Genomic DNA, 26,197 nt, shown 5'->3' on the forward strand with positions numbered 1-26,197 from the left:
AGAGAAAAAAATTAAAGAATAATATTTTAAATTAACCTTTCCTAAAAAATACCATTGTCAAGAAGATATTGTGTAATTAGGCAGAAATGAGTAATACACACAAATTCTGCACAAGTATGAATTAGTCACTATTGGTTACTTTTCATATTTACTTCAAGGAATTAATTTCTATATGATGCATACACCTCCTCTACATGCCTTTGGTCTATGCTTAAAGAATGTTTAAAATAGTTCATATGTACATAAATGTCAAAAAATATTTAAAATTCTTGTTATACAAAAGCTAGAAAGATGGTGTAAGTGGAGAAATGATCGACTGGAGAAGCTCCTAGTCTTGTCTTTTGAGATTAATTATGGGTAAAAATATAATGTGAGTGTTTCTATTTAGTAAAGGTAAGTTTAATACATGACTTCAGAGTTTGCTAAGAGTGTATTGGATGTGTAGTTATTAACTGCTCATTTCACAAGCTACTTTCTGACTTATCTTGCTTACCAGAGAAAAATAACAAAGGGGAAATTTATTTCTGGAAAATTGGTGACAAGTGTAACTAAACTCCGAGATCCCAAATATACCAGTTCCACACCCTAACGGATGTTTCTTCCATTTAGGAAATGCATTCAGAGTTTCTATGACACAGAATCACACAATATGTGAGACTGGTGGAATATTGTGATTCATGCTTCTCAACTTGCTGTTCTTTCTGACTTTTAATAGTTGTCTCTGTTATCTAAGCAAGGAGATGTTTTCCCTTTCTTCATCGACACATGATTAATCACTCCAATGAGAAACTAATATATTTACCAGTCATCTCAGAAGAAATGGGGTAATTTTAGTGAATAACTGTTAATTTTATTTCCTAGTAGGGATAAAAGAAAAAGAAAAACCAAACACAAAGGAAATAAAGAAACTGTGTATTTGAAAGAATCCTGAAAACACTAATCAAGGATTAAAAGTCTAATGAATGAAATGAAAAGGCTAATGTGCTTACTCATGCATAACAAAGCATTAGCCACAAGAGAGGGACCAATGCCCTCTGCAGATGGCAGACAGAGCGCTGCTTTCCCCCAAGATAGAGATGTGATAGAACTCTAAATGTTTGTGTATATTTTATCCTCTAAAAATTGTTGAGTAATTGAATTAATCCACAAGGGTAAAGGACACAAAGGTATAGACAGATGTGTACTGAAACAACACTTGTACAATAAAAGTTATTGAAAAATTCTATGTTTTGATATTCTGATATAATTTTGTTATACATTCATGGTCAATTTCCTGGTTTACTAAGTATGAATATCAAGGTGTTTACTCGTATTAGTCCAGTAGCTTTAAAACTTAAAGTTCCTTCCTTTTAAAAAAATTTTCACTAATAACTCATAAAAATATATTTTAAATAAAGCAAAGTTCTGTTGCTATGGTATGAAATTATAGGAAAAATCTGAGTTGGGCTATTTATGGTATATTATACAGCATTATCATTAATTAAATTTTAAAAATCATTTATTTTGATTTTATCCCTAATCTGGTTCAAAATCGACTTGGAATACCTTATTATGTAGTTAAATGCCTTTATCCAATAGTCTTTTTAAACAAAAGTAAAGAAACATGAATCAAGTACTAAGAATGAATGGTCAAATTAGTTATCCACAGGGATATGATCAGTGAATTTACCTCTGCTTGAATTATTTGTTTCTAAGTTATAGAAGTGAAACTTTTAAAAGTAGATTGTTTCATAAGCATATATTTTTGCAATAATAGATCTCTTCCTTTCCAAAACAACATAAATAGGACAGATGGAGGGAGGGAGGGAGGAGAAGAGAAGAGAAAGGAGAGGATCGGATCAAAAGACCATTTATGTAGACTGGACTACAACTGACTAAATTCCTAGAAATACAGAACAACACACAGCCAAAGATAAACTTAGCCTTAGCTCCTCTATTTCCAAGACACTCAGGCAATGAATCATGTAGGAAAGAGAGGGGGGAAATAAAAGCTACTGAAGAACACTGGCATGCCTTTTCCTTGTGTTGAATGGGTCCCACCACAAAGAGAGAGCTGGCATTGCTGACTAAAGGATGGATAAGGAACAATGACAGCAGGTGTTCATTTGGATGAAAATTCAGACTAAATTCCCATGGGACCCTGTCCCTTTGGCATAACCCCAAGAGGCTTCAAAGAGAACTGCCAAACCCTGCAAACTTACCCAGCAGCCATATTTCAGGGACACTAAAGGTTCTCTAAGAAGACCAAATAATAAAACATCGGCTTCCCAAGTGGCATAATGGTAAAGAACCTGCCTGCCAATGCAGGAGATGGAAGAAACATGGGTCTCATCCCTGGGTCAGGAAGATTCCCTGGAGGAGGAAATAGTAACCCACTCCAGTATTCTTGTTTGGAAAATTCCATGGACAGAAGAGCCAGATGGGCTATAGTCCATGGGTTCACAAAAGAGCTGAACACTACTGAGTCTGCACACACACACAATGTTGGTTTTTTACATGAACTTTGCCCTTTCAGTCTCTATATATTGCAGTTTTTTGGAAACAAAACCTAAACTGGCATCTCTTTCATATCCTAGAATGGTTAAATGTTGAGTTCAGACAGACTTTCACTTTCAAGACTTGTTACTTTGAGCAAATTATTTATTTACCATGAGTCACAGTTTTCTTATCTTTACAAGAAGATACTAATACCCCTTTATAAAAGTACTCTGGTGAGATATTTTTAGATTATTCTGTATAGCAATTGCAATAGTCTCCTGTATAACTGGGGTATTCATATATTCTACACCCACATTAGACTGTTACTAAAAGTTAAAGAGAATGCTAAAAAATAGTTGAATTGGATAATTTTGAAAGATATATTTCAGTTCAGTTCAGCTCAGTTCAGTCACTCAGTTGTGTCCAACTCTTTGTGATATATTTACTGATTCTCAATTTGGTTTTATTATTTCCTGAATTTAAAAAAATTTCATCTTAATTTAAAAAATAAAATCAGATAGAGGAAATAAAACTTATTGATCTTTTTTAAAGCAAAAAAAAATTAAATCTCATTAGGTTGATTTTCAAAGGAGAGTATTTTGTGTAGTACTTTATAATTTATATATATGTAAATATGTACATATGTGTGCATATATATGCATACATATATAAATATGTGTATATATATATATACACACACACATGCATACAAATATATCAAAGAATTAGCTTCTTAGCCATATCTACCTTTAATACTCTGTACTGGTATTTTTCTAAAGACTGATTTTTTTCTTTTCCTATGAGAGCTTATTTTTTTTTTTTTAATAAAGTTATCCTAATTCTCCAAAGTTGCATTTTAAGTTATGAAAGGCTTGATTATTTTCTGTAGTTATAACATTTTAAATAGAGCAAACAAAATTGCTGAGATATCTATAAATAGCAAACTCTACTAAGAAGAGGACATTATCAATACTAATCTTTTACTTGAGGTATAAAATATACTTTCCCAAATATCATCATAAGTACTATATTTTTAATTCATTTAAAGAATATTTCTCTGATAAATATTTTTACAAAACTTGACAATTTATTTCTGAATATTATAGCAAATTAAACATTTTCTCAATTCCATTGCAGTTTACGATAGAATATAAATCTAACCAATGACAAATGATGTTATCAAGAGTTATTCCAAATGCAACCATAGAATTTAAAATTAAACTTTGCATACTAGATGAATTTTCATTGATTTCCTGAAATAGTTCAGTTCCTCCTTAGTTTCTGATGAATAAATGACTTCCTGTGTGTGAGCTTTTTCTTCTTTAATAACTACAACTTCTTCAAGAGCGTCAAAAGCTGAAATGTGTGATGTTCCATTTGTTATTTTTTAAATATTTTTCAAAGATTTTCAAATGAAATTTTGATGTATTATTTACATATAATAAACTTTACCAATTTTAAGGGTACTATTAAATGTCTTGAGGAAGGTTTCAATAATTACTTTCAACAATCATGATACACAAAATTTCCATCATCCCAAAAGTTCCATAAGGTCCTTTGCATTTATGTACTTTCATACATATATACATATACAAATCATTGATCCGCTGTCTTCATAGTTTGTCTTTTCTAATATTTCCTATAAATGGAAATTAAAAGTACTCTCATGTCTGGCTTCTTTCATTTTACTATAATGTCTTTAAGATTCAGTCATTTGTTCCAATGTCGGGGATTTGTCCCTTTTAATTGCTAAGTAGTATTGTATAAAATAAGTATACCACAATCTGTTTGTTCATTAATTGCTGACATTTGGCTTTTATGCATAAAGGTGCTATGAACTTTTGAGAACAACTCTTTTTGTATACATGTGTGATTATGCCTTTTTGTAAAAACTTAGGAATGAGACTGCTGTGTTAGATGGTATGAGTACACTTAACTTTATAAAAAAAAAAAATTTTTCAAAGTACTTGCACCATTTTGCATTCCTACTAGTAAAGTATGTGAGTTCCAGTTACTCCACATCTTTACCAACACTCCACATCTACAGCCACTCTTGATAGTCTTTTTAAATTTTACCCTCCTAAGAAACGATATTCTGTTTTAGAGCATTAACCCTTATTGAGTCACACTATCTGCTTCAATACAAGGGTCTGTCAATTCTGGTAAAATTATAGGATTTCAAAGTTCTGGTACAGATTTAATAAATGCTTCTACCTTTATCACAATTCATTCATTCTCACAGTTTTTAGTATATCTTCTCAGCTTTGCTATATTCAACAATTACAAAATAGCAGTGAGCACTCTGAAAGTCCATTTGTGCATTCAACTCAACACTCATCCCATGCACAGCCTCAAGGATTTCAAAGGATTTTTTTTTTTAATTCCCTCAAAAGATATTCAGAGAATATCTTAGGGTATCTCTTTTTAAAGAACTTGAGCTCTCAAATTGATTATGATCTTTTCTTTGGTTAAAGTGAAGTAAAATTGTTAGTTGCTTCAGTCTGTCCAACTCTTTGCGACCCTATGAACTGTAGCTCTGGAGGTTCCTCTGTCCCTGGGATTCTCCAGGCAGGAATACTGCAATGGGTGCCATGCCCTCCTCTAGGGGATCTTTCAGACCCAGGGACTGATATGCAGCATTAGTTAGTTAGTTTCTCAGTCATGTCCAACTCTTTGCAATCTCATGTACTGTAACCTGCCAGGCTCTTCTGTCCATGGAATTATCCAGGCAAGAATACTGGAGCGGGTAGCCACTCTCTTCTCCAAGGGATCTTCTGGACCCAGGCATTGAACCTGGTCTCCTGCATGGCAGGCAGATTCTGTACCATCTGAGCCACCAGGGAAGCCCATATACTTTAAATAAAAGCAATATTAAAAATTTCAATGTATATAAAGGTATATGAAATGTGAAAGACCCACCTTTCCCTAATTTTAATTCCAACAGATAATAACCAAGGTCCTTCCTCATGCATCATTTTGAAAACAGCCTATCTAAAAAGCATAAATGTATGAAAATACATATGCACCAATGTATATTTACAAACGTAGACTTATACCCACTGTGCTGAAACTGGGATTTTTTTTTCACTTATCGATAAAGCATAAACATATCCAGGAAACAAGAATTTTCCTTATGTTTTTAATGCCAGTAGCCTATTGTCCTTAATAGATGTGCTATTATTTATGCAGCTATCTCCTATTTGTAGTGGTTTGGGTTTACTATTTTGCTACCAAAATTAATATTATTTAATGTTTTGTTACCAAATTCTATACAACCTTCATGCATCTCTGTGAATATATATTTACAACAAATCCTCAGAAGCGGAATTTCTGGCTGAAAGTGTAGGTAAGTATTATGTTTTATTGTGTAGTGAGAAATTACTCTCCAAAAGGTTAACATATTCCCACTAACAGTGTCTAACGTGACAACTAGATATCATTGTTTATCAACTTCTGAATTTGATGGGCTAAAAAGTATGACACAATTGTTTAAATAAAGTTTTGTCATTGTTGATTGAAGTTGATGATCTTTTCATATGCTTTTGTTCATATTTATTCATTTTTGGACTACCTACTTAAGTATATCATCCATTTTGTCTGTGTACATTAAGAAACTATTTATGTTAATAACCATAGTGAGGAAATAGTACTTAAATAGTTACTACTACTGAAGCACTGTTTTAAAAGCTTTATATGTAGTATTTCATTTAACCCCATAAAAAATTTTATGAGCTAGCTATTGTTATATAGCATTACAAATTAGGAAACAGGATTACAGAATTTTTAATCATCCCAGACCATGTAAGAAAGGGCTGTGGAATTAACAGTTGAATACAAGAAGCATCTTTAGAATGCAGGCATTTCACGCCTTTGTTTCTAGTATAGAAAAAGTCATGCATTGCAAGTATTTCACAAGTCTGTTTTCTGACTTTATTACCCTGTAGAGTTTGAACTATTTATATTTCAGTTATATCAAAATTTTCTGAGTTTTGAGTCATGCTTAGAAATCTCTTTCTTTTCTCCAATTTAGGAATAATACTACTTTTTGTATGTCTTGGCTATTATGACTTCATTTTTTTTTTACTTTATTTTAATTTATAATACTGTATTGGTTTTGCCATACATCAACATGAATCTGACACGGGTGTACACGTGTTCCCAATCCTGAACCCCCCTCCCACCTCCCTCTCCATACCATCTCTCTGGGTCATCCCAGTGCACCAGCCCCAAGCATCCTGTATCCTGCATCGAACATAGACTTGGTGATTCGTTTCTTACATGATAGTATACATGTTTCAATGCCATTCTCCCAAATCATCCCACCCTCTCCCTCTCCCACAGAGTCCAAAAGACTGTTCTATACATCTGTGTCTCTTTTGCTGTCTCGCATACAGGGTTATTGTTACCATCTTTCTAAATTCCATGTATATGTGTTAGTATACTGTATTGGTGTTTTTCTTTCTGGCTTACTTCACTCTGTATAATTGACTCCAGTTTCATCCACCTCATTAGAACTGATTCAAATGTATTCCTTTTAATGGCTGAGTAATACTCCATTGTGTATATGTACCACAGCTTTCTTATCCATTCATCTGCTGATGGACATCTAGGCTATTTCCATGTCCTGGCTATTATAAACAGTGCTGCAATGAACATTGGGGTACCCAATCAAAAAATGGGCCAAAGAACTAAATAGACATTTCTCCAAAGAAGACATACAGATGGCAAACAAACACATGAAAAGATGCTCAACATCACTCATTATCAGAGAAATGCAAATCAAAACCACAATGAGGTACCATTTCACACCAGTCAGAATGGATGTGATCCAAAAGTCTACAAGCAATAAATGCTGGAGAGATTGTGGAGAAAAAAGAACCCTCTTACACTGTTGGTGGGAATGCAAACTAGTACAGCCACTGTGGAGAACAGTGTGGAGATTCCTTAAAAAACTGGAAATAGAACTGCCTTATGACCTAGCAATCCCACTGCTGGGCATACACACTGAGGAAACCAGAATTGAAAAAGATATGACTTCATATTTTACAGTGTAATATCTGAATCATTTCATATTATTTTGGCATAAGAGTTAAGCAGAAATCTTGCCGAATTTTTGCCAAAAGACATATTATTTATGTTCATATGAGTTTGTCAACAGTTGTTTCCCTCTTTGTTTGAAAGACACAACTTATATACAATAAATGTCCATTTCTGCATTTCTCTGTTACTCTGAACCAATATACCAAATTATTTCAATTACTGTAATTCTGTAATCAATTTTCATATTTGTTGGGCAAGGGTCATATTCCTCATTTAACTCTTTTAAAAATGTACAGCTATTTAGATTTGACAAAATTTGACATCATTTTTATTCACATTACCTTGCTATGAATATTCAGCTAAAATCTTTGGGTGTTGCAATTAGATCTGATTTGATAGATAATTTTTGGAAAAACTAGAATGTTTTATAATATTACGTTCTATCTTTTAAGATATATTTCTCTGCTTACTATATTTTCTCATATGATTTTTAGTAGGGTCCAAAATTTTCTTCACATTAAGTCCAATATATTTTATTAATTTCACACATACTTATCTTACTTTTGTATTTACCATAATATGATTCTTTATTTTGTCTTTTTAACTGGCTATGTTTTATATAGAAACATTTTGATTATTTATTATTAATCTTTTAAACCTTATAATTCTGTTATTTTATACAGTTCCCTTCAACTGATTCATTTTTTTCTTGGAACACAGTCCTACCATCCATAAACATGCTCCAGCTCCTTTCAGACATTTCCACCTCTAAGTCTTTTTTCTTATCTAATGGCTTTACATAGTACACCCAGAACAATACCAAATGGAAATGCTGGTACACATTTTGCATATTTAATTTAATAATAATATATGTAATGTGTTGTTATTACTCAGAATGCTTGCTTCACTTTTGAGAAATTATGTTTTTATCAGACTTAGAGATGTTTTATTTAGTTACATTTTATTAAGAGTTTGTCCCCCTTTCTTGCTTTATTTTTCTATAATACCAATTATCATCTTACACACAGCATGCTAACACAATATGACAGGCTATGTATTTGTCTTTTGCAGCTTTTTTATCATCTTCTCCTCTTAAGCACCATGCAAGGTGATGTAAGCTCAGTGAGTATACACATTTTCTACCTGCCTGATTCACTTTCATACCACAGCATTGGATATCATATCATTTTACTAGCCTACGGAAGACCAAGCACTCAAATTGTGATGGACTGAATGGACGAATTATTAAAATAATCACCAGACACTGACTGACGATAGCAGAGAGGTTAAGAACTTGGACTCTGGAGTTAAACTGCCTGGGTTTGAGACCTGCTGCAAACTTAACTGGATCTTTGACCTTAAAAAGTTGCTTAGGCTATCAGTGTTTCTAATTTCCTACTTCTAAAATAGGAAAGATACTAGTACTACCTGCTTTACTGTGAAGATGTGGATGTTCTAATAAAATAGTGCCTGACATTATAAAGCAAGCAAATAAATGCTAGCTCTTATTATTACAGAAATATATTTATCACTTTGAGAGTCACATCATTTTCTCTTTTGGTTTACTGGCATAGTAAATTAAATAAATTCCTATATGCATTAGATGAAGTACTTAAGAGACAGTTGGGCTTTGGTATTTAAAACTTTGTGGACTTCAGAAAAGTTACACTATGCATAAAAGATAAATAACAAACCCAAAGGGTCAGGAACAACATGTTGTAAAATTCACATATTTTCTGTACTAGGACATATGGATATTGACTTAAAGAAAAAAAATCAACACTGCAAAGAATATGCCAGTTCAGATTATACATCTCACAAAGTAAATAATGAAAATATTAGTTTTCTGAGCTTTGTTAGGTTTTGAAGTTTTAAGTAAGAGATTACAGTCCATAATATATTACCCATCTGCAGTTAACAATCTGTGTTCTCCTGACACTCTTTACCTGAATATCTGAAATACACAACGTATTTTATTTGAGAACATTACATCAATAGCTATAGACAAGATCATTTCATAGGCAGGTTTTTGTCAGATATTGATATTCGTTGTCTTGGCTTAATAAAGGGAGTCAGGTTTCCATTTTATGGTTCACAATAGTTAATAAAGCAAAGAGTTTGTTCTTTGAAGGTTTTAAAGGACTATGTGTGAATTACTGGCCTAGCAGTTTTTGGAAGAAGCAACATTATGACAATTTTTTAACTTTCTGTGATTTACTTGGGTTTTCTCTTTACATGTAAGTCAGTATTTTTCATGATGTCTTCTGTAGTAGGCTGAAACGTGGCCACCTAATTCCTAGAAGGTATTAAAATCTAATTTCTACAACCTTGTAAACTTCTTGCAGATGTTTCCAACTCAAGTATTGATATTGCTTGGGGTCAATGACCCTGTGCTATCTTGCCCTTTCTTTCAAGGAGGAATGTTTAACTGTTATACTGTGTTTGTTTCATCACCATATAAAGCAGTTAACTTGGTTTCTAGTTTTATACAATAAATAATTTTTTATGAGTCTCATCTATAACTGATTCTGATGATTTAGAAGATGGGATTTGGTACTGTGAGGTGATGACATTTACATGAGACTTCTGACTAGAGGTGTGATTAAAACAGTCATAAAATAATAAAGTATGTCTGAAGATTCTCCAAGCGAGGCTCAAAATTCTCCAAGCCACACTTCAACAGTACATGAACCCAGAACTTCCAGATGTTCAAGCTGGATTTAGAAAAGGCTAAGCCAGAGATCAAATTGCCAACATCCATTGTATCACCAAAAAAGGAGGATAGTTTCAGAAAAAAGATCTAGTTTTGCTTTACTAACTAAGATAAAGCCATTGATTGTGTGGGTCACAGTAAACTGTAGAAAACTGTTCAAGAGATGAGAATATCAGACCACCTGATCTGCCTCCTGAGAAACCTGGATGCAGGTCAAGAAGCAACAGTTAGTCCTGTGCATGAAACAAAGGACTGGTTCCTTTGAATCAGTCTTATGAAAGGAATAGGTCAAGATTGTATATTGTCACCCTGCTTATTTAACTTTTATGTAGAGCACATCATGTGAAACGCCAGGCTGGATGAATCACAAGTAGAAATCAAGACAGCTGGGAGAAATATCAACAACCTCAGATATGTAGATGATACCACTTTAATGGCAGAGAGTGAACTAAAGAGCCTCTTGATGAAGGTGAAAGAGGAGAGTGAAAAAGCTGGCTGAAAACACAACTTTCAAAAAACAAAGATCATGTCATCTGGTCCCCCATCACTTCTTGGCAAACAGATGGGGAAAAAGTGCAAACAGTGACAGATTTTATTCTCTTGAGCTCTAAAATCATTGTGGACAGTGACTGCAGCCATGAAATTAAAAGACGTTTGCTCCTCGGAAGAAAGCTATGACAAACCTAGGCAGCGTATTAAAAAGCAGAGACATCACTCTGCCGACAAAGGTTCATACAGTCAAAACTATGGTTTTTCCAGTAGTCATGTATGGATGTGAGAGTTGGACCATAAAGAAGGCTGAGCACCAAAGAATTGATGCTTTTGAACTGTGGTGTTGCAGAAGACTCTTGAGAGTCCCTTGGTCTGCAAGGAGATCAAACCAGTCAATCCTAAAGGACATGAACCCTGAATATTCATTGGAAGGATTGATGCTGAAGCTGAAAGTCCAATACTTTGATCACCTGATGCAAAGAGACAGCTCAATGGAAAAGACTCTGATGCTTGAAGGACTGAGGGCAAGAGGAGATGGGGGCGACAGAGGATAAGATGGTTAGATGGTGTCACTGACTCAATGGACATGAGGTTGAGCAAACTTAGAGAGAGAGAGTGAAGGACAGGGAAGTATGGCATGCTGCAGTTGATGGTGTCACAGAGAGTCAGACATTATTTGGTGCCTGAACAACAGCAACAACAACGCCATGTGAATCTATAAGGTAAATACTATGGTAAAGAAAACAGTGAAGTTTCATCAGTTTGTATAACCTATCATAGGTTATCAAGTTGGAATAGTCACACACAGAGACACATACACACAGGAAAATAGTAATCCATTGTCTCTAAAGGCCAACTGCTTCTGAAATAATTCTAGCTTTATTAAAAATTGATTTCCAAATATGACTATATTCTTTATATCTGAAAAATGATACTAAGAAATGGTTGATTTCAACAAGGTACCTGGAAGTGACACTGTATGTTCTTTTTACTTGGTCTGTCTTAGAGGACCAACTCACTGGAGTACTGCACGACATTTCATTTTCTGTCCTCTTTCCCATTCCTGTCCCTCCACCTTCTCTTTCCTATCTATCTGTCATCATCCTCTGTCTTTTTAATACACACATACTAAAAGTCCCTTAGGTAGATTTCATCTTTATTTTTCTCCAAGATACTCCTTTCCTAGAACAGTATACCTACCCATGGCCTTTTGGTTCTAATAGGGTTAAACTGGTCTGTGGCAAATGCCACCTTATGCCTTTCCAATATGTATTTCCCTCCTCGTTTTAACCAATGGAACTCTCATCTCATCTGGGCAGTGTACTCACCCAGCTAATAAACACGTGATCAAGCAAGAAGCAAGCAAACCCTAAATCCTCAAGGTTCCTCTTTATGGCAAAGAACTGTGATCTAGATATAGTTCCTTTCCATCCTTTAACACCACCACCACCAATTTAATCACAGGAAATTGGGTGTTAATTCCTAAGAGGTATAAGCAGATAACTTGAAAACATAAGGATAAAAGTCACTGCTGAAAATTGCAAAGGAAAAAAATAAGAAGCCTGACTCTTTAAAACATCTTGATGGTCACAGTAGCACCTGAACACCAGATGTCCTGCCAAAAAAAAAAAAAAAAAAGGATTCCCTGATTTGTCATTTTGTAATTGCTTCATAAAGTCAAATATAATAGAAGAAAACACAGGTGATAACTTCCCAAGCAACTCATTCCTCTGAAAATATAAGACAATTCAAGTGAAAATGTTAGCCATTCAGTCGTATCCAACTCTTTGAAACTCCATGGACTGTAGCCCGCCAAGCTCCTTTGTCTATGGAATTTTCCAGCAAGAATCCTGGAGCGGGTTGCCATTTTCTACTCCAAGGGATCTTTCCAACCCAGGGATCAAACCTGAGTCTCCTGCATTGCAGGCAGATTCTTTACAGTCCGAGCCACCAGGGAGCAACTTCTTCCTCTGAAAACATGACAGGGAGTCTCCCAATTCTGTTGTGGTGATTTCTGGGAAATATTTCCCTCAACTATTTTTCCTTAAGTGTAAAATTCAAAATGCTATATTTGTACAGAGATATGATTTCTAAAGGACTTCTGGAAAATTATCTATTTTGACTCCATTCATTTTACAAAATTAAGTATTTGCCTTTTTTGACAGAAAAGACAGATATTAATATCTTTATTTCAGAATGAAAAGATCTATCTGGGTGTAATGGCCCTTCCTGAGGTGACACACCTAACCAGATGGACAAATGACTTCAGTCTTTGATCCCCTAGTCCATTGCTCATGGTGTGACTCCCTTATTTAATCCAGCAATATGGATAGGTCACTTAATGTTCTTTTTGATCACATTCTTGTCAAGAGGTATTTCACCATTAACTGCTGTTAATGCTATCAGCATATTTCATAAAACAACTATTATTATTTAGAGAATCAGGAGACACTGCTTGCATCCATAATTCTATTTGCAATGTAACAGTAAGCTTCATTTAATTAATGATGTATTTCCTAGGTGAGTCTGGGAAACAAAATGAAGTTGACTGGTGGTCATTAAATAAATTTGCCCTTATTATTTGTCCTCAAGAACAAATGTAATGTTAGCTGTCCTTTCCTGTAATCATATTCTCTCCTTGAAGAGAATAAAATCAGTAAGTCAGTAGCTTGAGACTATAATCAGAGACGCCTGATTCATCTAAGGTAGAAGAACTTGACCAAAATCCCTCACCCAAGATACCTTTTGCCTTAGTGCTACAAAGAACATCATACAAAGTGACTACAGAACTCCCACATAGGTAAACTAGTGAGGATAAAGGGCTATAACATTACCCTTATGAATTAGTAATATTGGTAAGTAAATTTGCAAGAGATTTCAGAGATAAAAGTACTTTCCTTCTAATATAATAATAAAAAGTTTACTCAGTATCTAGGAAAAGTTAAAATTATAAGGGAAAGTTGTCTTTTCCGTCTGTCACACAACTCCAAAACAAAATTGTTTGTCCTACAAAAGATTTATCATAGTGACAAATAAAGACATGTAACCCTTACATGTTGCAATGTATAAAACACTAATTGTGATAGGATACACTGTAAACACCCAAGGACTTACAACTTCCTTCTCTGATGTTTGCCCACTTCTTTTTCTCTTTCTCTATCTATTGCAGATGGAAAGTTCAGATACCTCTTAAATTGAATTTTGGAGAAAAGCACTATTAAACAAATAATTCCATTTCTTATGAGATATCTAAAAGAGTCAACTTAATAGAATCAAACAGTGGAATGGTGGTTGTCAGGGACTGGGGAGAGGGGAAAACAAGGTTACTAATTCAAGGGCATAAACTGTCAGTCAAATAATATGAATAAACTTTAGAGATTTGCTGAACAACACTGTACCTGAGTTAGTATATATTGGACACTTAAAATTTTCTTAAGAGGCTGAATCTCAGTGTTTTCTTTTTTTTTACCATAATAAAACAACATAAAAATAATTGCAATATCCAGAGGGAGGATATAATATCTAAATGGGAATATAATATATCTGATGCACACCTTGTGGGGCTGTGTCATCAAAAAGAATGCAAGGATGAAGAAGGCAACATAATGCAAAGGAAACTGTTGAGTGCTGTTGGAACTGGGGAGTTTAGAGGCGCCGTCTATGGGGTCGCACAGTCAAACAGGACTGAAGCGACTTAGCAGCAGCAGCAGCAGAGATGAGTTCATATGAGTTGTGTTCAAGGAAAATAATTATTTGGCTCATCCTTTAAACTGAACTTTACTCCAAAATAAGCTAGTTGGTCTACAGTTTTTAACTGAATGACTTTGACCTTTTGGACATATTAGACATTCTTACTCTTTTCACACCTGTGAAGGCAGACTTATTGCCTATAACACACACATACACACACACACAGAGCTAACCAAAGGAACTTTCCAAATATACCAGTTCTCTTCCGCTGTAACACAGGTCCCCTTCATCCATTCCAAGATCAGCCCCCAAACTCGTGCTTACATCCTATCTCTTATCAATCTCTTAATCACAATACCTCAGGAGTTTATACTCTTTCTCTCCAGTACCTCATCCTCTTCCTCTTTATCGGCTCTTTTTTATAACATTAAAATTGCTTAGGTGTCCATAATGTAAACAATGATCCCTTAAACTCCTGTACTACAAAACATTGACACTTTTCTTTTCACTTTTTACTCAAACTTCTTAAAAATACTGACTTACATTTTCTGACTTCACTTTGTCAGTCTCTCTGACCATACCGAAGTCTGGCTTTCAATATTACAACTTGAAATTTTCAACTATGATTTCCCTCTTTGCTTTCTCTACTTTTACTCCCTACCGTATTGCCATCTAGAGTGTCATTTATCAGTCCATTATCACTGATAGCCTTGATCTCAAGGTAAATCGGATTCTAATTTATTTCTTTAATACTCTCCTTCGTTGATTTGTATCAGACCAACTCAACTCCTAGTTTTCCTTCTATTTTCCAAGCCACTTCATCTTAGATTACTTCATTACTTTTCTGCATATCACTTCAATAATGACCTTTCTTGGAATTCAGTCCTCATACTCCTTTTTACTAACTCTACACGACTGGGTCTTAAAAGTAAAGACTATTCATGTTAGAGCTTCCCTGGTGGCTCAGAGGTTAAAGCATCTGCCTGCAATGCAGGAGACCTGGGTTCAATCCCTGGGTCAGGAAGATCCCCTGGAGAAGGAAATGGCAACCCACTCCAGTACTCTTGCCTGGAGAATCCCATGGACAGAGGAGCTTGGTGGGCTACATTCCACGGGGTCGCAAAGAGTTGGACACGAGGAGTGACTTCACTTCACTTCACTTCACTTCACTTCACTTCATTCATGTTAGGAAGATGAGACTTTATTCTAAAACCATGAAACTACAGAAATGTTTTACACCAGGCATCTGGTTTGCATTTGAGAACTATCACTTGGACACTGTATGAATGATTTATTTGGTAGGCTCAATATTAGGGAGATACAAAATAACTACTGAGTTAGAACTGCAATATGTATAATAGTAAGGGTAGAAATGAACGTACCTGCTCATAAAATATTTATAAGGTCAATACTTCAAACAATACCTGATGATTGATTGATTGATTGATTAGGCAGTGACTGAGTGCTAAGCAGGAAGAAAGGATTAGAAATGGCTCGCTGGTTTTGGGTTCGGGTAATCTGATTCATAAGATACCTCCCTCCAACTGAGATAGAATAAGATTAGGAAGTTCATCAGAGATAACAAAATCCTCTGTGATCATACTGAAACTTTTTGCTAAACTTTGCACTGAAATTTGACATCTACTTTATAAAAGTGTATACAATGAATAAATGAACACAACTGTGTAACTAACATTCAGAACAAAAACAAAAACTGAACATTTGTGAGGTCACCAAAAGTCCGGCCCCATCATGAAAAGCAGAATTTTACTCCTATAAGATTTTGTAGTGAGTTCCTGACTTGACTCAAGTGTAGGTCATATATAAAAATTACACAAAGACCTACACACACAAAGCTTCACCTAAATATTACAGTAATATATGCAATTTGACTAGAGTCATTGCCTATGTCTTTGAAAGGCTCAATGGATAAAAGCCTACTTAAAAGATATTTCTGGAATTCATGAACTTATATGAAACTATAATTATGGCATGGTGTCAAGAATGACTTTTAAATAACAAAACAATACAGTAGACTGATGACTAATGAGACTATTATTAATAGGAGAGTCTGTGTTAACTAGAAAATATTAAGAATATTAGAATATCAAATCTAAACTTATGTGATATGTTGCTATAGTATTAACAAAGTGATTTTTTCCTACAATTTATGTTTTCTTTGAAAACTGGCTTCCAATTGAGCTATTGCAAATCCTAAAAGATGATGCTGTGAAAGTGCTGCACTCAATATGCCAACATATTTGGAAAACTCAGCAGTGGCCACAGGACTGGAAAAGGTCAGTTTTCATTCCAATCCCAGAGAAAGGCCATGCCAAAGAATGCTCAAACTACCACACAATTGCACTCATCTCACATGCTAGTAAAGTGATACTTAAAATTCTCCAAAAAACATCTATTTCTGCTTCATTTTCTACGCCAAAGCCTTTGACTGTGTGGATCACAAGAAACTGTGGAAAATTCTGAAAGAGATGGGAATACCAGACTACCTGACCTGCCTCGTGAGAAACCTGTATGCAAGTCAGAAAGCAACAATTAGAACGGGACATGGAACAACACACTGGTTCCAAGTGGGAAAAGGAGTACATCAAGGGTGTATATTGTCATCCTGCTTATTTAACTTATATGCAGAGTACCTCATGAGAAACACTGGGCTGGAGGAAGCACAAGCTGGAATCAAGATTGCCGGGAGAAATATCAATAACCTCAGATATGCAGATGAGACCACCCTTATGGCAGAAAGTGAAGAAGAACTAAAGAGCCTCTTGATGAAAGTGAAAAAGGAGAATGAAAAAGTTGGCTTAAAGCTCAACATTCAGAAAACTAAGATCGTGGCATCTGGTCCCATCACTTCATGGTAAATACATGGGGAAACATTGGAAACAGCGGCTGACTTTATTTTTTTGGTCTCCAGAATCACTGCAAATGGTGATTGTAGCCATGAAATTAAAAGAAGCTTACTCCTTGGAAGTAAAGTTATGACCAACCTAGACAGCATATTAAAAAGCAGAGACATTACTTTGCAGACTAAGGTCTGTCTATTCAAGGCTATGGCTTTTCCAGTGATCATGTACGGGTAAAAGAGTTGGACTATAAAGAAAGCTGTGTGCCGAAGAATTGATGCTTTTGAACTGTGGTGTTGGAGAAGACTCTTGAGAGTCCCTTGGACTGCAAGGAGATCCAACCAGTCCAAACTAAAGGAGATCAGTCCTGGGTGTTCAGTAGAAGGACTGATGTTGAAGCTGAAATTCTAGTACTTTGGAAACCTGATGTGACGAGCTGACTCATTTGAAAAGACCCTGATGCTGGGAAAGACTGAGGGCAGGAGGAGGAGGGGACGACCGAGGGTGAGATGGTTGGATGGCATCACCGATTCAATGGACACGGGTTTAGGTGGACTCTGGGAGTGGTGATGGACAGGGAGGCATGGCATGCTGCAGTTCATGGGGTCACAAAGAGCTGGACACGATTGAGTGACTGAACTGACTGATTGAAAACTGGAAATCATCAATGCTTAGATAAAACTTAAATTACATATATAAATAAATTTATGGAATGCTTATATGTATATGAATAATTCAGATTTTGCTACTTCATTATTCCAGCAATGTCTCCTCTTACTTTTTTTATACATTAAATGAACAACCATTCAATTTTTCACTGGAGAAAAAAAACAAACATGATTCAGTATTAAATAATTCTTACTTTAAATATTTTCTCCATCACTTACTAGCAGTGGAATCCTGGGGAAAGAGTTTCTACACTTTGAAGTTATGGTAAAGATTAAGTTAGAAAATAATTTGGTAAAGCAGTCAAACTAACAGCATTATAGAAAATACTTGATAATAAAAATAATAATTATTTTCTTTTTTAATTTCTTTGGATTTACTAATGTAAACACATGGATATCACCAGATGGTCAACACCGACATCAGATTGATTATATTCTTTGCAGCCAAAGATGGAGAAGCTCTATACAGTCAGCAAAAACAAGACTGGGAGCTGACTGTGGCTCAGATCATGAACTCCTTATTACCAAATTCAGACTTAAATTGAAGAAAGTAGGGAAAACCACTAGACCATTTAGGTATGGCCTAAATCAAATCCCTTATTATTATACAGTGGAAGTTAGAAATAGATTTAAGGGACTAGATCTGATAGAGTGTCTCATGAACTATGGACTGAGGTCCATGACATTGTACAGGAGACAGGGATCAAGACCATCCCCATGGAAAATAAATGCAAAAAAGCAAAATGGCTGTCTCAAGAGGCCTTACAAATGGCTGTGAAAAGAAGAGAAGGGAAAAGCCAAAGAGAAAAGGAAAGATATAAGCATCTGAATGCAGAGTTCCAAGGAAAAGTGAGAAGAGATAAGAAAGCCTTCTTCAGCGATCAATGCAAAGAAATAGAGGAAAACAACAGAATGGGAAAGACTAGAGATCTCTTCAAGAAAATTAGATACCAAGGGAACATTTCATGCAAAGATGGGCTTGATAAAGGACAGAAATGGTATGGACCTAACAGAAGCAGAAAATATTAAGAAGAGGTGGCAAGAATACACAGAAGAACTGTACAAAAAAGATCTTCATGACCCAGATAATCACGATGGTGTGATCACTCATCTAGAGCCAGACATCCTGGAATGTGAAGTCAAGTGGGCCTTAGAAAGATCACTACAAACAAAGCTCGTGGAGGTGATGGAATTCCAGTTGAGCTATTTCAAATCCTGAAAAATGATGCTGTGAAAGTGCTGCACTCAGTATGGCAGTACATTTGGAAAACTCAGCAGTGGCCACAGGACTGGAAAAGGTCAGTTTTCATTCCAATCCCAAAGAAAGGCAATGCCAAAGAATGCTCAAACTACTGTACAATTGCACTCATCTCCATGCTAGTAAAGTAATGCTCAAAATTCTCCAAGCCAGGCTTCAGCAATACATGAACTGTGAACTTCCTGATGTTCAAGCTGGTTTTAGAAAAGGTAGAGGAACAAGAGATCAAATTGCCAACCTCCGCTGGTTCATGGAAAAAGCAAGAGAGTTCCAGAAAAACATCTATTTCTGCTTTATTGACTATGCCAAAGCCTTTGACTGTATGGATCACAATAAACTGGAAAATTCTGAGAGATGGGAACACCAGACCACCTGACCTGCCTCTTAAGAAACCTGTATGCAGGTCAGGAAGCAACAGTTAGAACTGGACATGGAACAACAGACTGTTTCCAAATAGGAAAAGGAGTACATCAAAGCTGTATTTTGTCACTCTGCTTATTTAATTTATACGCAGAGTACATCATGAGAAACACTGGACTGGAAGAAGCACAAGCTGGAATCAAGATTGCCAGGAGAAATATCAATAACCTCAGATATGCAGATGACACCATCCTTATGGCAGAAAGTGAAGAGGAACTAAAGAGCCTCTTGATGAAAGTGAAAGAGAGCGAAAAAGTTGGCTTAAAGCTCAACATTCAGAAAATGAAGATCATGGCATCTGGTCTCATCACTTCATGGGAAATAGATGGGGAAACAGTGGAAACAGTGTCAGACTTTATTTTTGGGGCTCCAAAATCACTGTAGATGGTGACTGCAGCCATGAAATTAAAGGACGCTTACTCCTCAGAAGAAAAGTTATAAGCAACCTAGATAGCATATTGAAAAGCAGAGACATTACTTTGCCAACAAAGGTCTGTCTGGTCAAGGCTATGGTTTTTCCAGTGGTCATGTATGGAAGGGAGAGTTGGACTGTGAAGAAAGCTGAGCACTGAGGAACTGATGCTTTTGAACTGTGGTGTTGGAGAAGACTCTTGAGAGTCCCTTGGACAGCAAGGAGATCCAACCAGTCCATTCTAAAGGAGATCAGTCCTGGGTGTTCTTTGGAGGGAATGAAGTTAAAGCTGAAACTCCAGTACTTTGGCCACCTCATGCAAAGAGTTGACTCACTGGAAAAATCTCTGATGCTGGGAGGGATTGGGGGCAGGAGGAGAAGGGGACGACAGAGGATGAGATGGCTGGATGGCATCACAGACTCAATGGATGTGAGTTTGAGTGGACTCCAGGAGTTGGTGATAGACAGGGAGGCCTGGCGTGCTGCGATTCATGGGGTCGCAAAGAGTCAGACATGACTGAGCGACTGAACTGAACTGAATGTAAAACTTGTTCAGTTCAGTTCAGTTCAGTTACTCAATTGTGTCCACCTCTTTGCAACCTGATGGACTGCAGCATGCCAGGCTTCCCTGTCCATCACCAACTCCGGGAGCTTGCTCAAACTCCTGTCCATCAGTTGGTTATGCCATCCAACCATCTCATTCTCTGTAGTCCCCTTTTCCTCCTGCCATGAATCTTTCCCAGCATCAAGGCCTTTTCCAATGAGTTAGTTCTTCACATCAGGTGGCCAAAATATTGGAGTTTCAGCTTCAGTGTCAGTCCTTCCAACGAATATTCAGGAATGATTTCCTTTAGGATGGAATGGTTTGGTCTCCTTGCAGTCCAAGGGACTCTCAAGGGTCTTCTTCAACACCACAGTTCAAAAAATCAATTCTTGGGTGCTCAGCATTCTTCATAGTCCAACTCTCACATCCATTTGTGACTACTGGAAAAACCATAGCTTTCACTAGATGGACCTTTGTTGGCAAAGTAATGTCTCTGCTTTTTAATATGCTGTCTAGGTTGGTCATAGTATTTCTTTCAAGGAGCAAGCATGTTTTAATTTTATGAATGCAGTCACCATCTGCAGTGATTAGGGTCCCCCAATATAAAGTCTCTCATTATTTCAATTGTTTATCTATTTGCCATGAAGTGATGGGACTGGATGCCATGATCTTAGTTTTCTGAAGTATTTAAGCCAACTTTTTCACTCTCCTTTTTCACTTTCATCAAGAGGCTCTTTAATTCTTCTTTGCTTTCTGCCATAAGGGTGGTGTCATCTGCATAAGTGAGGTTATTGCTACTTTCCCCAGTAACCTTGATTCCAGCTTGTGCTTCATCCAGCCTGGCATTTTGCATGACGTACTCTGCACAGAAGTTAAGCAAGCAGGGTGATAATATACAGCCTTGATGTACTCTTTTCCTGATTTGCAACCAGTCTGTTTTCCATGTCCAGTTCTAACTACTGCTTCTTGAGCTGCATACAGATTTATCAGGAGGCTGATCAGGTGGTCTGGGATTCCTATCTCTTGAAGAATTTTCTACAGTTTGTTGTGATCCACATAGTCAAAGGCTTTGACATAGTCAATAAAGCAGAGTAGATGTTTTTCTTCAACTCTCACGCTTTTTCTATGATCCAAAAGATGTTAGCAATTGATCTCTGGTTCCTCTGTGTTTACTAAACCCAGCTTGAACATCTGGAAGTTCATGGTTCACATACTTTTGAAGCCTATCTTGGTGAACTTTGAGCATTACTTTACTAGCATGTGAGATGAATGCAATTGTGCGGTAGTTTGAGCATTCTTTGGCATTGCCTTTCTTTGGCATTTGAATGAAAACTGACCTTTTTCAGCCTGTGGCCACTGCTGAATTTTCCAAATTTGCTGGCATATTGAGTGCAGCACTTTCACAGCATCATCTTTTAGGCTTTGAAGTAGCTCAACTGGAATTTCATTGCCTCCACTAGCTTTGTTCGTAGTGATGCTTCCTAAGGCCCACTTGATTTTGCATTCCAAGATGTCTGGCTCAAAGTGAGTGAATACACTATCGTGGTTATCTGGTTCTTGAAGATCTTTTTTGAATAGTTCTTCTGTGTATACTTGCCTCCTCTTCTTAACGTCTTCTGTTTCTCTTAGGTCCATACCATTTCTGTCCTTTATTGTTTCTGTCTTTGTTCCCTTGGTATCTCTAATTTTCTTGAAGAGATCTCTAGTCTTTCCCACTTTTTGTTTTCCTCTATTTCTTGTTACTGACAAATTATAAGAAAAGTGTAACATTTATGATTTCACAAGATTTTTAAATAACTATATGTATTATTTGGAGAAGGCAATGGCAACCCACTCCAGTGTTCTTGCCTGGAGAATCCCAGGGACGGCAGAGCCTGCCGTCTATGGGGTCACACAGAGTCAGACACGACTGAAGCGACTTAGCAGCAGCAGCAGCATACGTATTGTTATCCTTTATGGATACCAGTTAAAATACTCCTCACTTTCATGTTGTATACAATATATGGGTCTATTTTTTAAATAAAATGTTTCCTTCAGAAAAGTAACTTCATACACTTAATATAATTATTGGTTTATTCCTAGATTCTCTGTATCTTTTCAGCAATTCTTAAAATTTACACATTTAAAAATGTGCCATATATTTGTTTCAAGATCTTTTTTGAGTGATACTGAGAAATATTTCACTGACAATTCTGATGAGAAATCAAAGTTATTATTAGTCCACAGTGTGAGAAAATAATCCCAAGTCACCGAATTCCAAAGTGTTTTTCAGAATTGTTCTCCTGTTCCCTGCAACACTGTCCTCCATTTCTTCCAAAAGAAACAGTCTTAAAATCCAATGCTCTTAAAATCTCCACATCTCTGTTTACACTCTTCCCTACAGCTTTCAGCTATTCTGATAAAATCTAGTTCAGTATCTGCAACCTCGGCTGCTCTCATTCTATTCAGACCCAGGCTTTCAAATCCATACTTTATTCTGCCATTCAGGTCCCATGTTGAAAATTCAAATCCAACATCATCTTCCCCCGCAAAATGGATGCAGTTCTCAAACTGTTATTTCCATCACTGATGCCTTCATCCAAATCCTAGCTACTTGGATTCAGAGTAAAAGTTATTTCTTACTTTCCCTTTTCTTCCACATCCGGTTAATAATCAGTCCTATAGATCTAACTGAAGCTATCAAGTTCAACTGAAGCTATGCTAGTTCAAAATTTGAGGCTTAGCTTTCAAGCCCTTTTATTCCCTGGCCACTCTAACATTTAAAACTTAGTAGCTCTGGGAATCTATTCAATATTTACAAATATTTAAATATAATCCTTATACTTCTGTTATCACAACTCCTCTGTTTGCAATTAACTAGTACATATATCTATTATGCCATTATAAAGTAATTTCACAAACAGAAAACTGCTTTGAGTACCTTATGTAATTACTGAACCTTCTAAATGAAGAAACATGGGTCATCTCTAAAAGAAACAGGTGCCAAGAAATTTAAATCATTTTGATATTCTACATTCAATAGCAATACAAATCCTAACAATAAAAGATTTATTTACATTACATGAAAATAAAATATTTAAACTTGAGTGGAGTTGAAAAGGTGAAAAATCTGTTAATTATACTCTTTGTAGGTTTAATGAATAGTAATAATCACAGGCAAACTTTGCATAAGTCAAACGAACACACATACTTACCCAGACATAAGCATTTTCAATATATCTACTTTGAATGCTTAATCCGTGCAAACACTTTTAGAGACATATTTGCCTACTGTTACTATTTTCTGATAAAATAATTTTATATCAATGTGTTTAGCAAAATGGTGCTATGAGTAGGCAGACAACGATGTTCAATTCTGTTTATTTGAATAAATTTAAAATGGAGTTTCACATTCCATATTGCTATTTGAAAATTAAATTTCTAAGACTCTGAAAATTTTCATTCACCATGAAAAATTCCACACATAAAACTATCATTTTAACTCTAAGCACAAAAATCATCACAGAGTTACATATTGTAGTTATTTACTCATCAGAGCACTTAAACAGAAATGAACCAGTGAAGTTGCTCAGTCGTGTCCAACTCTTTGCAATCCCATGGGCTGTAGCCTACCAGGCTCCTCCATCCATGGAATTTTCCAGGCAAAAGTACTGGAGTGGATTGCCATTTCCTTCTCCAGGAAGATATTCCCGACCCAGGGATTGAACCCAGGTCTCCCACATTGCAGGCAGACGCTTTACCGTCTGAGCCACCAGGGAAGCCAGAAATGAGATCTTAATCAAATGCCATAAAGATGTGAGTGGGTAAAAAGTTCCATATTTTGGTACCAACATATTAGTTTCAATCTTTTAGGGGCTTTGAATGTTTAAACATATAAAAGTGCTTTCCAACTCAAACTATAAATTCTCCCTGCTTAGAGAAGAAGTATGACTAAAATGTACTGTCTTATAAAAATTGTCCTTTAAAGAGTAAATCTTTAGTACATTTAGTATTTTATCTCACTTAGTATTTATAATTTTATCCTATATGGTAATCTGGTATTTTAGTTTATTTAGTGCTTCATAAAATGACAAGATTTTAGATGTCTAACTCAAAACGTATGCACAGCTTAAGACAAACCATATTTAATATTTCCAATGGGATAATTTTTTCATTTTTGTGCTGGTCTTAACTCAGGATCCTATTATTTAAAAGAAGTACAAAATTTCTCAGTTTTTGCAAATATAAAAAGATAAATTTAAACTTTATCTCATTTCATATTACCAACATTTATAAAAATAGCTTTCAATTAAGAATTATAATGACTTAATATTAGTCTCACATGCAAAATATTATGGGGCACCTGGGACTTGGTTTGCTAGGCAAAACATCACTGACTCTGACATCAAATATGAAAATAGAAGGTTGAAAGCACCTATGGCTTTCTAAAGATATTCAAAATTAAATGTCTGTAAAACACTACTTTGCTTCCATGATTTAGTTAAATCACTTTACGTAAGTTACATTATATACTATTCTTTCACCCTAATGTGAAATGAAAAAAAAATATATATATATATAGACACTAATCCAGTATCTCGTATGACTACTGTTAGCAAGCTTAGTGAATATATGTGATATGGATTCATGATAAACAGTTATCTTTCCAGTTATCTTTCTAACAATGATGGTTCAACAAATAAACTAAAAACAATCCTTCAGAAAGGCAAAGGTATTAAGGTGGTTAAAATCAAATTTGATATTATTTTTGATATCTATCACAATCAAATTATTTTCATTGTTGAAAAGTCCAAATACATTCTTATTGTATTTCAGGTTGACCTGTGAACATCTAGATGCCACTAATTAGTGGCACCATGGAATTCAAAAACAAGTCTTTCCTGATACACACAATGGAAAAGACTTTAATAAGTGAATGCCTAAGAATCTGTAATACCATTACACAAAGAGAACTATAATAACAGTCAACAAATGGCTTTTTAAAAATGTACTATTTGTCACTAAACACACTCCCATTATAACAAGAAACCTTTTGTGCTTTAAAAGGGTAACTTTCTCTCAGTAAAATATTTATGCTTTATAAATTACCAGAATATATAGCTCATCCACAACAATTTCATTGTTATTGCATAAAATAGTAAATTATTTCTTTTAAATTATTAATTCAATAGAGAAAAGAATTTTTTCAGGCATATAGTCTTTTGAAAGGACAGCAAAATAGATGAAACAAAACCAAAATGACAATTTCAGCATTTAAAATTTACACATGATAATTCAAACAAATGTTATGACATTTAAGATAATGAAACCCTTCATTTATTCTACTATCTGGTATGAGTTTCGTTTCACATATAAGGAGTCAGAACAGATGTCCAAATATTGTAATGCCAAAAGAAAGTTAGGGCATATCTTGATTAATACCCTCAGAGCAGTCTGAAGTGTCTCTTTAAAACTGGCATGCATTACCTCAAAACAACTATTCCAATCCATTCTAGGAAATATAGCTAGTCAAAGCATTCCCGAGACAAAAAGAAAACAATAAAGCTCAGAATAACCCTTTTAGCAATGTGAGTTGCATATTATTGACAGATCATTCATTGCAATCAGGGAATGATTAATTG

At 35.4% G+C, this 26,197-nt stretch overlaps 1 protein-coding gene across 2 annotated transcripts in view; it reads right to left on the bottom strand.

The window, feature by feature from the left end:
* Window positions 1-26,197, bottom strand: part of DGKB (diacylglycerol kinase beta) — an 856,074-nt gene that overhangs the window by 382,109 nt on the left and 447,768 nt on the right. The gene's annotated exons all lie outside the window — the stretch shown is intronic.

The sequence above is a fragment of the Oryx dammah genome, unplaced genomic scaffold (assembly GCF_014754425.2).
Source record: "Oryx dammah isolate SB20612 unplaced genomic scaffold, SCBI_Odam_1.1 HiC_scaffold_18, whole genome shotgun sequence".
Classification (NCBI taxonomy): domain Eukaryota; kingdom Metazoa; phylum Chordata; class Mammalia; order Artiodactyla; family Bovidae; genus Oryx; species Oryx dammah.